The following is a 13630-nucleotide window of genomic DNA, read 5'->3' as shown; positions in this document are numbered from 1 at the left end:
GTGACATCCATCTGGCTGTTGGTTTGAAGAACAGACAGTGCTAGCAAAGCCGTTGCCGTGGCGACCAAGCAGCAGCCCACCTCGGCCTCCTCTCGGAACTCAGAACTTATCTGACATCTCCGTTGCTGCTGCCTGGGTCACAGCTCCCCTTTGAAGGGGTTTCAAAGTAAAACAAGATAAGAAGCACCTTTTCAAAAAGAATCTTTCCAGCAGAGTACTATGAAGTGAAAGAGTGAAGTGCAAGTGCGCTGGTATCTTCCCCAGAGTGCTTTCTTGTCTTTTCACAGATAAGATAAGTAAACTTGCCAAGGTGGGGCCGGGGGTGGGGGCGGCGCTAGGGGAGCAGAGAGCCACCACATGAGAGACAGAGGGTTCCTATTCTCCCATCACTCAGTGGAAAGTGCTGGCATGTGGGGCCGGCTGGCCAGCTGGCTGGCCGTTCACCCTGCTGGACCAGGAATCCAGGAAAGACAGTGGGGAAAAAGGTAGTGATGGCGTCCCCTGGATCATAACCACTAGCTGGTAATGCACGAATGAGGGGAATTGGGTCCAAGGGTTGGAGCTCATTAATTATGCAATTATTTAGTGTAGGATATAATCAGTGTTAGGAGAAATCTGTTATCAACTAGCTAAGGAGCTAAAGTACATAAATTTCAACATAAAAAAATATTTTTGTCTTTTTTAGGGCCGCACCAGCAGCATATGGAGGTTCCCAGACTAGAGGTTGAATCGGAGCTGTAGCTGCCATCCTATGCCACAGCCTTAGCAAGACCAGATCTGAACCGTGTCTGCGACCTACACCACAGCTCTCGGCAATGCCAGATCCTTAACCCACTGAGTAAGGCCGGGGATCGAACCTGCGTCCTCAAGGATGCTAGTCAGGTTCATTTCCACTGAGCCACGATGGGAACTTCTCAATATAAAATTTTGTATCCAGGTCTCAAGGCTCCAAAATTAGACACTGGTCCTTAATTGTCACTGTTTAAATTTCACCCTTCCTAGACTTGATAAGGTCCTTATACTTGAGAAGGTAAACAAATTGATAAGGCTTGGAGTTCCCACCATGGTGCAGGAGGTTAAGAATCCAACTGTACAAGCACTGGTTGCTGTGGAGGTCTGGGTCTTGGCCCAGGTTCAAGACCCAGACTGGTTAAAGGATCCAGCATTGCTCGAATTCAGTCCCTGGCCAGGGAACTTCCATATGCTGCTGTTGTAGCTATTTTTAAAAACTTTTGCTAAACCTTTAAAGGAAAAGGTAGAATGAAAAGGATTCTGGCCTAGGAGGGACGGGTCTCTCTTCCCTTTCTGGGTACCGATTTTTGCAAATCCTTTCCCTTTGGGTCTGGGTTGCTATAAACACATCCTGTTCCTTTACCAATAAGGCATGGGAGAGCTAGTATCTTGGGCTCTTTTGAGCTTGCAAACATCTGAGCCTTGGTCCTTCCCAAGCATCCTCGGTGTAAGTGAGATATTTCTGTCTCTGAGTGGTAACAACATTTTTGCCAGAGCCATTAATTTGTCCATTAATCAAGGCCTATGTGACATCTTCATAGTCGGCCCTGGCTTACACGCAGGCTGCTTTCTAAATCCTCTGTGGTTCCCCATTTATTCTCCTCTACCCCCATCAAGTGTTATTTTTATTATGATTTTTCACGTATGTTGGTCTTGCCTCTACCACTAGACTAAAAGCTCCTTGCAAGTAGGATCTATGTCTCAGCATTTCTGCATCACTTCCAGGAACCCAGGATATCACAAGCCTCCACCAATCTGGATTGATTTGATTTGCATGTGAATCTCATTTTCTTTGGGGAAAATGTGATCTGACCTACCTGACACTATACAAGCAATGGAATAACAGACATCTGTATATTCGGGAGTTTCCCTTGTCCTTTGTGTTTCTATGTCTACAAATAAAACAGGCTGTTTTCATCGGGCAGAGATAACTACAGAACAGGGCACAGGTGGGCGCCCCTGTGTCCATCCAGCCCCACACTCACCCACGGCCTGGTCACCTGCCCCGGGTGCAGAAAGTTGGATCCCGATCCTGCGTGTGCAATCCCACCTGCAGCTGTGCTCCAGCTGGCTGCTCCAGCGGGCTAGTGCATCTCAGCTGGCTCTTACCACAGCTTCGATGCTGGCTGCCCTGTCTCCCCCCCAGTCAAGAACATCCCTTTTTTTTTTTTTTTCCCTCTAATTTCATTTATCAAAGTCCCAGGGCAGGACGGGTGTTCTGGCGAGGAGTGAGGTGGCAAAGCGAGTGACAGGGCCAGCTTTGAGCATGGAGCCAGTGGGGACTGACGAGGGCCATTTCCATTTCCAGGGGAAGATGAGCAGATCTCGCTCGCCCTCACCTTGCAACACCTAAAAATCCAACCCAGTTAACTCAGCTTTCCAAAGCCCCTTAAGTGATCAAGAGCAGTTTTTAAAAATATTCCCAGATTTCAACTCCTAAACGTACTTTGTAATGAGTATTTTTCTCCAAAAGTAAACATTTTGAATTCAGCCAAAGACCATCACACATGCTTTAAAAATCCTGTAAAGGTCGACTACGTTAAGGAATGTCTGCCGAAGTCTCCGCAAAGCCCTTTCAGAGCCACGTAATTACGCCGCAAAGATTTTCCATCTTTAGCATTGCTCACAATGTCATAAATACTAGCTAATGGAATGCTATTTACATGAAGTTTCATAAAGCACCTTGAATCTTAATCATACACAGAAGACCGTGTAGACTATACAGTCGTCTCCATTGTGAGGTGGTTAAAGGGCCCATTTTCACCAGAACTGCTTCAGGGTTTCCTTCCCTAGACCAACTGATGGGCTTGCTCAGATTCCATACTTCAGTGTTACTAATGTATTTTAAACTCCCATACCCTTTCTACAACATGGAAATCTCATGCATTTGAAAAACTATTGTTTAATGGAGCAAAATAAATTAGAGCCATGGCTAAAAAAAACAATCGAAGCACTGGCACTAAACACTGCCCAGACACCAACCTACATGCTGGACCCCGACTCCACGCCCCTGAGATGTTCCTCCCCAGCAAATGGCAAGGAGCCACCCCACCCCTGCACAGGGAATTATGACCCTACAGGACCAGCCCAGGAGCCACAGTATGGAAGACAGCGAGCCAAACATGATGAACTGCATGATCACTTAATTGGTAACCAGTCAACAAGAAGGTTACCCACCCCCCTCAAAAAAAAAAAAAGCTGGGAGCCAGCTGGCAACCAGCAAGAAGACAGACAAGTAACAGGAGTGCTGGGAAGAAGAGAGGGCACTTGGGGGTGTCCATTCTTCTCCAGGTGTCCAGGCAGGCGGCCCTACCCTGAAGCCTACTTTGTATGTACCCAGCCCGCTTGCGACCCCACATGAGGGGCATATTCTCCTCTCTTCTCCCTTTCTCTTTCCCTTTTTCCCTCCTGTCTTCTGCCTCCTCCTCTCCAGGCATCTAGTCTCTTGCACAAGAGCCTGGAGCCATGTTGTTAATGCACATCCCCCCTCCTGGTGAAAGCAGGTGAGGTCACAAGTGGCACCAGCAGGTAGAGAAGATGCTAGGAGATGATAGAGGGATCTGCATAGCGCGCGCGCGCGCGCACACACACACACACACACACACACACACGAATGCCCATCCTCGCCAGCAGCCCCTGAATCCCATCCAATACTCACTCACCCAGCGTTGCCGTTGTACCTCTTTTAAATAAAGAGCCATGGACAGATGAGTCTAATGATCTGCTACAAACCCCACAAGCCCAGAGCAAAATGCCTTGTTCCAAACAAGTGCTGCGCTGTCCTGAAACCAATGTTTGTGATGCTTTAGGAAGAGGACTTAGCATTCGACTGAATACCTCCTTTGGGCTTTGTACACAGCTCTTGTGGGGAAGAGGAAATCTTTAGACCTCCAAGGTCACAATACTTATTAACTTGAATCTTCCTACACTTTCTCCCCTCCCAAAAGCTCTTCCGTGGAAGAGGCAGCTGGCGGTGACAGGCCAGGCGCTTAGGGGAGGGATGCGGGGGGAGCAGGGAGTGGGCCCAGCCTGGGCTGAACTGAGCTAATGAAAAAAGATGAAATAGTCATAAGATGGTTTTCTCTGAGACTGACAAGACAAGGCTGGCTTTCCCACCTTCCCTGGGGCCCTAATTGAGTGTGAGTTATGAATATACACGTGGGACAGTTCCATCGCTGGGCATGGCTTTTGCTGCAGTACTGTCCTTGGTCTGGGCCCCATGATTTGGGAGAGGCAAGGCCAACAGCCCTGATGCTCCCAGCCACCCCCAGAATCCTGCCAAGGGTCACAGATTTGTGGGGGAAGGCAAAGATGGACAAAAGAACTGGATCCAGTTACGAGGAGAGTCTTGGAAAAGGACTCCCTTAGTGGCCTGATCCCAGAAGATGGACAGTCATGTGCTGCCTTGAGGACCGCTGATGCTCTTGGCCTTCTGAGAACCAGGCATCCAGGAGGCCCCAGCTGCTTACTTTCGCCACTAGGTTTATTGGCATAAGAGAGCATGTGCCAGAATTAGCTTTATTAAAATCCCCGCATACAAACCAAAAAATGTGGATTTTTAAATCAATAATTTATTCTCTTCAAAAATAGTTGTTTTATTTTCCTTTCCCCCCCCCAATGTAGGTATTTTTTAAGCCATTATTTTCAAGACCTTGATTCCCTCTCCCTCTATTTTTCTTAAAACAAGTTTCCTTCATTTGTACTTTCATTTTTTTTTTTTTTTTTTTTTTTTTTTTTAGTAGAAGAACCAGTCATATAAGATTTTGAGATAGATTTGTAAAACTGGAACAAATGAGAATTTTGCTAGATTCCTTGGAATTTAGTTAATTAGCTTTCTCTTCTTTTGAAATAAAAATAATCATTTTCTGAATAAAGAAGTACGTTTTTAATTGCAGATCTAAGTGTGGAGTTTCATGGTGTATAATTTTAATTTTCTGAAAGTCTAAACTAAGCACTGTTCTCACTTATTCCACTGCAACTTTAAGTCTGGGAATATTTATTTCTGCTACAGTTATTTAAAGATAATTCTGTAAGATGTTCCTATAGAAGGTTGAGTCACACTATTGAAACATATTTAAATTGTCAGAAAATGCCAAAGCATATAATATGCATTATTATTTGTAAGAATAGGAAATTGGTGTAAGAGAAAAGGTAAAGAATTTGAATTCAGATACTTAATGATATACTAGCCAAGTCACTTATCATCTCTGGGTTTGATATTCTATATCATAAATAGAGATCTGGTTTTGGCACATCATAGATAGAAGCTGAAATACGCAGCTAAAACAAAAGAGAAAGTTAAAAACAATTTATCTTATATCCCTGAAACAGCTTCTGAAAAAAATTGATGATTTTAGCAAAGCATAAATCTGACCTTTAATTATTATACAAAACAAAATATGCCATGCATTTGCATAAACATTTTTTTTTTACCAGCATACTAGCATCAACTCTTTCTAATAAAGCCAGAGCCCAGAAGTAAATCAGAACTCTTCTGAACACCCAAAAGTGCTGTCATAAAATCAAGTCTCTTAAACTCATTCACTCAGTCCTAAAAGAATCCCTCACAATATCAAAAGAAAATATGGCCACAGCTGATAAATAAAAAGCTACTATCAGTAAATAAAAATGTATGAAGGAACAACTATAGATAAGTCATGCAAAAAGAAAAACAAATTGCTAATAAACATATATAGCAAAAGAATCAATTTTAATACCAAAGAGCTACAAATTGCAATAAAATCTATACTTTAAAAAAACTAAAATATAGTTGATTTATAATACTGTGTTAGTTTCAGATGTACAACAAAATGATTTCAATTACAGGTTATTACAAGACATCAAAGTTAGTTCCCTGGGCCATATGGTAGGTCCTTATTGTTTATCTCTTACTTATAGTAATGTGTATATGTTAATCCTATGTTCTTAATATTACTTTCATTGTTAAATAAGCCAATGCCTCTTTGTAATGACAATACTCAGGGTGAACAAGGATAAGGTGAGGTTGGCTCTCTTGTATACTGGTGAGGGACATGTTAAGCTGTACGGAAATTCTGAAAAGCAATGCGGGAAATATTTAAGTTCTGTAAGAAAAGCTATTCACGTCAACAAAGTCACTACACTTCTAAAACTCCATTTCAAAGAAACAAGTCAAACTATGGACAAAATTCTTACACAAAGGTGTTTCTCCCAGCATGATTCACAATAGCTAAAAATGGAAAAAAAATAAATCCAAAAATAGGTTCCAATTTATGCAAATTAAAATACAGCCATGATTGAAAATTATGCCTGCAATTTTAATGAAAAAAACATTCTCAAAAATTATTAATATCCTGAGAAAACACTCACAGAAGAACACTTAATGGAGAGTGAATAATGCAAAATATTATATGCAAAATTATCCCAATTGTGTAAAATGGTATAAAATAGATTATGGTTTATACGTGTAGATAATGCTTGCATATTTACATGCAAACACACAAATCTGTATTTGCATGTTTATGTTTAAGTATATAGAAATATTTAATTTATTTAGTTATTTATTCTTAATCTCTGTTTTTATTTATTTATTTACTTTGTCTTTTTGAGGCTGCACCTGTGGCCTGTGGAGGTTCCCCAGCTAGGGGTCCCATCGGAGCTGCAGTTGCCAGACTATACCATGGCCACAGCAACGCGGGATCCAAGCCATGTTTGCTTTCTACACTCCAGCTCGTGGCAACGCCGGATCCTTAACCCACTGACCAGGGCCAGGGATTGAACATGTGTCCTCATGGATACTAGTTGTGCTCATGACTGCTGAGCCACAATGCGAACTCCTAGAAGACGATTTTAACGAGATGCCAATGGTAGCAGAATCAACGCTGACTGGTTTGGATACTACACTTTCCATGACACTTTCCTATTTCTCCAAATTTCCCAGAGTCCATATTGTTCTTATATAATCAACATTATGCCTTATACTTAGAAAAATGACTCATTAAGCATAATTATTTTTAAATGCTGCTCAGAGCCTAGATGCTTGTGCTGCGGATCGCTTCTTTCACGGATGGCGATCTGGTTCCCTGATGCCAGCTGATCATCAGGATTAGTTAGTGAGGAAGAGAAGGAGGGTGCATGAGTTTACCAGCGGCAGCTTCTCGCCGAGCCCCCACCCCCACGCCAGACTGAGACCAGGTCCCCCCCGAGTGATCCCCGGAGAACCAGACACAAGGATGGAAACCACACGCCTGGGAAGTGTTTGGAAAGGCTCATCTCTGCACATCTAAACGGGGCCTATAAATGGTGGTCAAGCCCTGGAGTCAGGCAGGCTGGTTTCAAACCCCAGCTTCCTACCTGGTGGCTAGGTAACCTCGTAAGACATTTGAATCATCTGCTGTTCAATGTCAAGTCAGAAAAGGGGGAATGAAAACAGTAGCTCTCCCGTGGGGAGGTTGTGAGCATCAATAAGCTAACTGAGGGAAGGATGAGCAACAGTGCCTGACAAGGAGATGTGCAGCTGTTACAACGATTACCGTTTTCTAAATGATGCTCTTGAAGGCAAGGTTTCTCCAAGTGTGATTCTCCCACCTGTTGTGACCAGAATCAGGAGGAGAGCTTGTCTCAGATGCACATTCAACTCTACTGAGAATGGTTAAGCAGTGAGGTCCTACTGTTCAGCACAGGGGACTACTTCCAGTCTCTTAAAGGGATAGAACACGATGGAAGATAGTAGGAGAGAAAGAAGGTATATGTAGGTGTGACCGGGTCACTATGCTGTACAGCAGAAATCGACACAACACTGTAAATCCAGTATACTTCAATAAAAACAAAATTAAAAATAACAGTAAAAAAATTTCTGGAATGGGTTCCAAGAATACACATTTTTGACAAGCTCCAAGGTTGTTTCTATGTGCCCTGAACTTTAAGATGAACTGTACCCAAAGTATTGTGTTAATAATTCTCTGAAATCATTCTTAAGTCCAAGAAAAAGTTAAACAGTATTGAGTAATTCTGCTTAGGTAGTTTAGAGGTGTATCTACCCATGTAAATTGATGTTCTGACAAAAATGAAGAAATAAAACTTTGTTTCTAAGTTTGTTTTATTTCAAAAAGGCTTTGTTATCAGGAAAACTCATTTATGTGGAATACTTCATTCTTTGACGATGTTAGTTAAAGGATGTGTTATTGTATTAATCTCTGTTTTGTACATAAGATATAATTTTATCCAGTGTGTCACAAAACATAAGATTGTATTTGCTTCAGTATAGGGTAGTAAGTGCCTGGGTTTTCTGTTCTATGGAGACATTTACGTCTATTCGTAATCAAGTATCTGTGTGCTTCTAAATAAAAGGGATATAGCTAGGAGTTACAAGCTCAAACCGATAAATGCGGTGTTGAATTTTAATCATTTTTGCTTTGCAGCCTTTCTTATTTACTATCTGTCCCTTATAAATACAATTTTTTTTAAAATCAGTGTTAAGCACACCCACTGTGATAACAATAATGGCATCATCTCATCTTTGCATGTTTTCAAGTTGCATTCTGACTTAAAAAGCCCAGTATTCCTCAGACCAATCCCAGGGCTCTCTTGAACATGGCACACGGTCTAAATGCAAATCCTGGCAATCACTTGGGGCATCGGGATGGAAATTCACCAAACCCACTCCACACACAGTTCAGATATAAGGGAAGGAAATTCTACACAGGAAAATGCAGACTTATTACAGGCACCATAACTGCAATTACAGCAAATTTCTGCTCGAAATCCAAGCATTCATAACTTTAAGAAGTTCCTCTGTAAAATAGTTTTACTTTAGTAAGCATTATCAAGACTAAATTCCCTGTCAATTTTGAATTTCAGAATTTTTATCACTCTAAATGCATATTAGCAAATTAATCTAATTTATAGACTATACCTCACTTAAGTAGATGATTTTGTCTACATTTCCCTGAAATAAGTGAGGATTTGGGGTGACACTGATCTCTTTAATTATACTAGAGAGACAACCATTTATTTTAAGTGCATGCCATTCAGAATTATTTTTAGTTCATGGTAGATATCAAAATGCTTACTTAAAAAGTTAAAAAAAAACTTAAGCTTGTTTGATTGGAAGAGGAGAAAGGGGTATGCTCAGGAAGCTTTTAAAATGGTGGCTACTAGCACAAGTTACTCATGTCAGCATCAAAAAATGCCTTTACTTTTCGAAAAACGTACCTCCTGTTCTCACAGACAGTCATGTAGTGACAATTAAGATAGATTTCAACATATCGAAGGTCGAGAAGATTTAGACATTTGGGGGGTATAGTGTTCTGCTCCCCAAAATGACACTTAATTTCAACTAGACAAAGCCATAAAAATGCTAAAAATAATACTGCCATTAGAACCCCTTAAAAACTTGTTACCAACTGCCTTGTCAAAATAGTACGTTGCAAAGCCGACCTGAAATGTGACATTGTAGTGGAGTAGGCGAAGTTTGGGAAGAATGGGATTTCACAGTGGATGGGTCCCTCTCAATGGGATCAACAGTGACAACCATAGGGGGTTCACAGGGAATCACAGATGTCTCAGAGGAGGGCAAATGACTGAATGACCCCAAATGGCAGTCGCTCTTCGTCTTGGGTTTGTTTCTTAGAAAGGTATCCATCTATGAAATGACAACATTTGCCCCTCATTACAACTTTCCAAAAGCTAAATATATAAACACATGTGATACAAAAAACCTGCAGTCCTTTAAAAAGATTGTTTTGACAGGTTTCTATTAGGTAGTTCATTTCAGACAGGCCATGTTTGTTTAAAATGCAGTATCTTGCCATTGACTGTTTTCCTTCCAATTCTGATGAAAACAAATTTTCCAACTAAACCAAACAAAACTTTCTAAAAAATAAATTATTTCTAGCCAATGAGATTGTACTTACTCAATTGTTCTAAAAAATAATTAAAAGGATTTCTCTGTGAGTTGAATAGAATTGTCATTTCAATGTAGGGAAGACAAAGTCAGTCTCCTAATTCATTTCTTTCATTCATCTGATCGAATGAAAGACTACTGATCCAAATGTAGCTGCATGTTTATGTCCCCTGACCCCAACTTGAGTTCACATCTAGGAATCTAACCCCTAAAGGATGGTATTAGAAGGTGGAGGGTTTGCAAGGTAATTGGGTCATAATGGTGGAGCCCTTGTAAATGAGTTTGGTGCCTCATTTAGACACCCAGAGAGCTCCCAGATTCTTCCACCACATGGGGACACAGAAAAAAGACAGCCACCTGGGAAACAGACTTTATCCGCCAGAGTCCTGATCTTGGACTTCCCAACCTCCAGAACTGTGAAAAAATAACTTGTCATTGCTTATAAGCTACCCGGTATATGGTATTTCTGTTATAGCAGCACAGACTGACCATGACTTTCTCCAGATCTCCAAGTTCCATAGCTAAGGATGCCCAAGAGACGGGTTCCTATTTGCTCTCCCTGGAAGCCACGAAGATGAACTCCAACCACCCCTCTTGAGAGCAGTTGCATAAGCCAGTACCCAGCTCACCCCTGAGGTCATCTGCTTCTGCTCCAGCCTTGACACTAAACCCCTTTCACACACTTCTGCAGACTTTCGTTCCTAAAAAGGAAGACAAAATTAAGATTCTCGAATGATGTTCTCCCACAAGCCGTAGAAATGCTTTGTAAGAAAAGTCTAAGCAAGAGCCTTGCTCCTTTACTCTATTAGAACAGCATTTCCTAGCTTTTAAAAGGACCAATGCAGGTACTTACTCTCTGAATTGTTCTTCTTAGAGTTCCCTCTCCAAACTTAAGGACCAAGAATTTGGAAACAATTTCAGAAAATCCCTATTTGTCCAAATTCTGTGAATCATTTTCTGAAACTCAAACCCTGAATGCTATTCTAGGATTTTACTAGATAGCAAAAGGCCTGGGTTCTAGTTTATCCTCATCACTTTTTATTATCTGGGGCATGCTGAGCTGTCATTTAACCTCACTAATCTCAGCCGTTCCATTTAATCTAATTCAGAAAGTCCTTGTCAATTAGAGGAGGGGACTTAGGCTGGTTGCCCTGAGGTATCCCTTCCAAGTGCTCAAACGCTTGAAATGTGTCTTGTGAGAATAAGGAATTGAATTCCAAATTTAAATTTTTATCAACTTTCATCTAAATTTAAAAACTGATACTTTGGATATTGGAAAGCTTAAGTATGTTTGGGACAACTTGAGTAGTTGAATCTAATTTTCAACTTTTAATTTCATGAAATCTTAATACAGATAAATTATTTCTAATAAAAATTTAGTTTCCAAGTTGGGATGTTTGGTAGGAGTATATATTTTGAGAGCTGGTAAAAATAAGAGTGTAAAATATCAGTAATTTTTATACTGATAATATATTGAAGTGGTAACATTTTGGCTACACGGGGTAAATAAAACATAGTTTTTAAAGTATTTCAGAGTTTCTCTTTCACATTTTTTTGGCTGTGGCTGTGATTCCTCAGATGTGGCTTACGTTGTGTTTTTATTGAAGAGAACAGCTCTAGGACTCCAAAATAAATTATCCCATGAAATACATCTGCCCCACCTCAATCTATCATTCTCTGTCCCATGCAACCTGTCTATGTTTTTTTCCAGTAGAAAACCCAGCTGTACTTTACACTCAACACTTTGTACCCTGAGTTTTCCCCCAAAATAACTTATTGCAATAATTTGCTCACTCTGTTGTTTCTTCCAATATGTTAAAATTCCACAAGGAAATAAACAGCTTGGTTTGCTATTGCAACCTCAGTGCCTCACAGAGCTCAATGTCACACTCCGAGCAGGTGCTCACAATGGGTGTGTATAAGACAATAAGTGTAAGTGTTCCTGAGAAGTGTCTAAAATCAGCACTTGAAGGTACTGAGATGTTGTTTTTAATATGACAATTCACCTTCAAGTGGAAAGACACCTAAATTACTTTAGAAAAACTTCCCAGTTTTAAAAGAACCACAGAGCAGATTTTTCATCAAAATTATAAATGACAATAAATATAACTTAGTTTTTAATATTTTATCCCAATAATTTGAATTAAAATCTGCATGTCTCTAGAAGCATACAGACTATTTTCTCCACATATACACACAAGAATAGTAAACAAATTAATTTCTTTCATTGCAACGTCTCCTTAAGGTATAAAAGGGTAATATTCAACTCCTTGATAAAATCATACATTAGAAAAGCAATTTGGAAATAGACTTCAGTTCAATGCTTTGTTCTTCCGCATTATATGATTTAACTTGTGCAAAAGGGACAGAGAATAACTTTCTTGGTATCTCTGACTGTCATTTGTGGCTGACAAAATACATAGCATGAGGATTGCTATTTGTGTTTTAATTAGATTGAATTCCCATTCATAATGTTATGTGTATTTGCATATTACTGCTAAAATGTAGAAATAGTAGAGCAAGATTTTTTAAAATTTATTTTGCAACTTTAACTCCCATTACTAAATAGCTTTTGCTTTCATTTATCTTTTACTTTGATTATTATAACAGTAATATGATAATTTATGAAAGAATGAGCTTCATTCTCCCTCTGCGTATGCACATATACTCACTAGGAGCTCTAGATTCTAATGGAGGAGTACCTAAAAAATAAGTAGAGCTCACAGCTGTGTCAAGAAAAATATGGGCTCTCTATCATGTTATCCACCAATATTCTGCCCCCAAAGTTAATAATTGATCAGATGCCAAAAGTGTGACTCCCAGGGCTGGAAGCCAAAACCAAAATCTGCTACATTTCAATGAGCTTCTACTTTTCCTCCCTCTTTGCCAAAGGAACTCTACCAAGGAGATCTTTACTCAAAATTCCAATATGCTAAAACTCAAAAAAGCAAAAGATCCTCTGGATGTTATAATTACCCTGATATTTAAAAAAGATAAAAAGAACTGAACTAATGTGTAGAATGAACTAGTAGAAACATGATAATATACACACATTAGAATACAACAAAAGAGAGTCACTTCTGGAAAAGTAAGATCCTCTGAAAAACCGCTCCTCCATAAAAGCAATTACTATACTGGCAAAATGATAAAAATCTACTTTTTCAGAACTGTGAGAATCCAAAGTCTTGCAAAAACAAGTAAATACTCAGTCAATAAAAACAACTGAAGCTAGGGAAGAATGGTGCTCTCTTCTATCCTTTACTCTCCAGCTCTGCAGTAACCTTGAAAACCAACAGTCTTTCAGCAATGAACTCTGGGATAGGGGATCTGATTTCCAGATTTGACACATTATGTCATCTAAAATATCCAGTTTTCAACAACAAAAATTATGAGGCATGCAAAGAAACAAGAAAATATGGTCAACATACATTTAAAGAAAAAAAGTCATTAGAAAACTTCTCTGAGGGAGCCCAGACCTTGGACCCACTAGACTGGTACTTTCAATTAGCTTTTATGAAAATGAAGGCTTCCAAGGAGGAGTGTCTTAAGAACATCACTGCAGGTCAGTCTGGACGCCCCCCTCCCAGGAGCTCTAGAGTCACAGACTGTTATAGCCACAGAAGCCTATGCTTCGATTCCGTTCTATGATTTAAAATAATCTTTGCAATAAGTGGAACAGGTAATGGGAAGGGCGCCGAGAGGCAAACACCCCATTGTCTCAGCCACCCTCTGCTC

At 40.2% G+C, this 13630-nt stretch overlaps 1 long non-coding RNA gene across 2 annotated transcripts in view; it reads right to left on the bottom strand.

The window, feature by feature from the left end:
- Positions 1-13630, bottom strand: part of LOC110255854 — a 154343-nt gene that overhangs the window by 64844 nt on the left and 75869 nt on the right. Inside the window, exon 1 of one of the 2 annotated variants that reach the window (XR_002336753.1) lies at positions 3675-6578. The exons of the other annotated variant lie outside the window; for it this stretch is intronic. This is a non-coding gene — a long non-coding RNA (uncharacterized LOC110255854). Of the gene's footprint in view, positions 1-3674; positions 6579-13630 lie in introns of those variants that run through there. 2 annotated transcript variants of the gene reach the window in all.

This window comes from Sus scrofa, chromosome 11 (genome assembly GCF_000003025.6).
Source record: "Sus scrofa isolate TJ Tabasco breed Duroc chromosome 11, Sscrofa11.1, whole genome shotgun sequence".
In the NCBI taxonomy this organism is placed as follows: domain Eukaryota; kingdom Metazoa; phylum Chordata; class Mammalia; order Artiodactyla; family Suidae; genus Sus; species Sus scrofa.
Note: the sequence above shows the minus strand (reverse complement) of the source record. Positions and strands in the feature narration are given on the sequence as shown.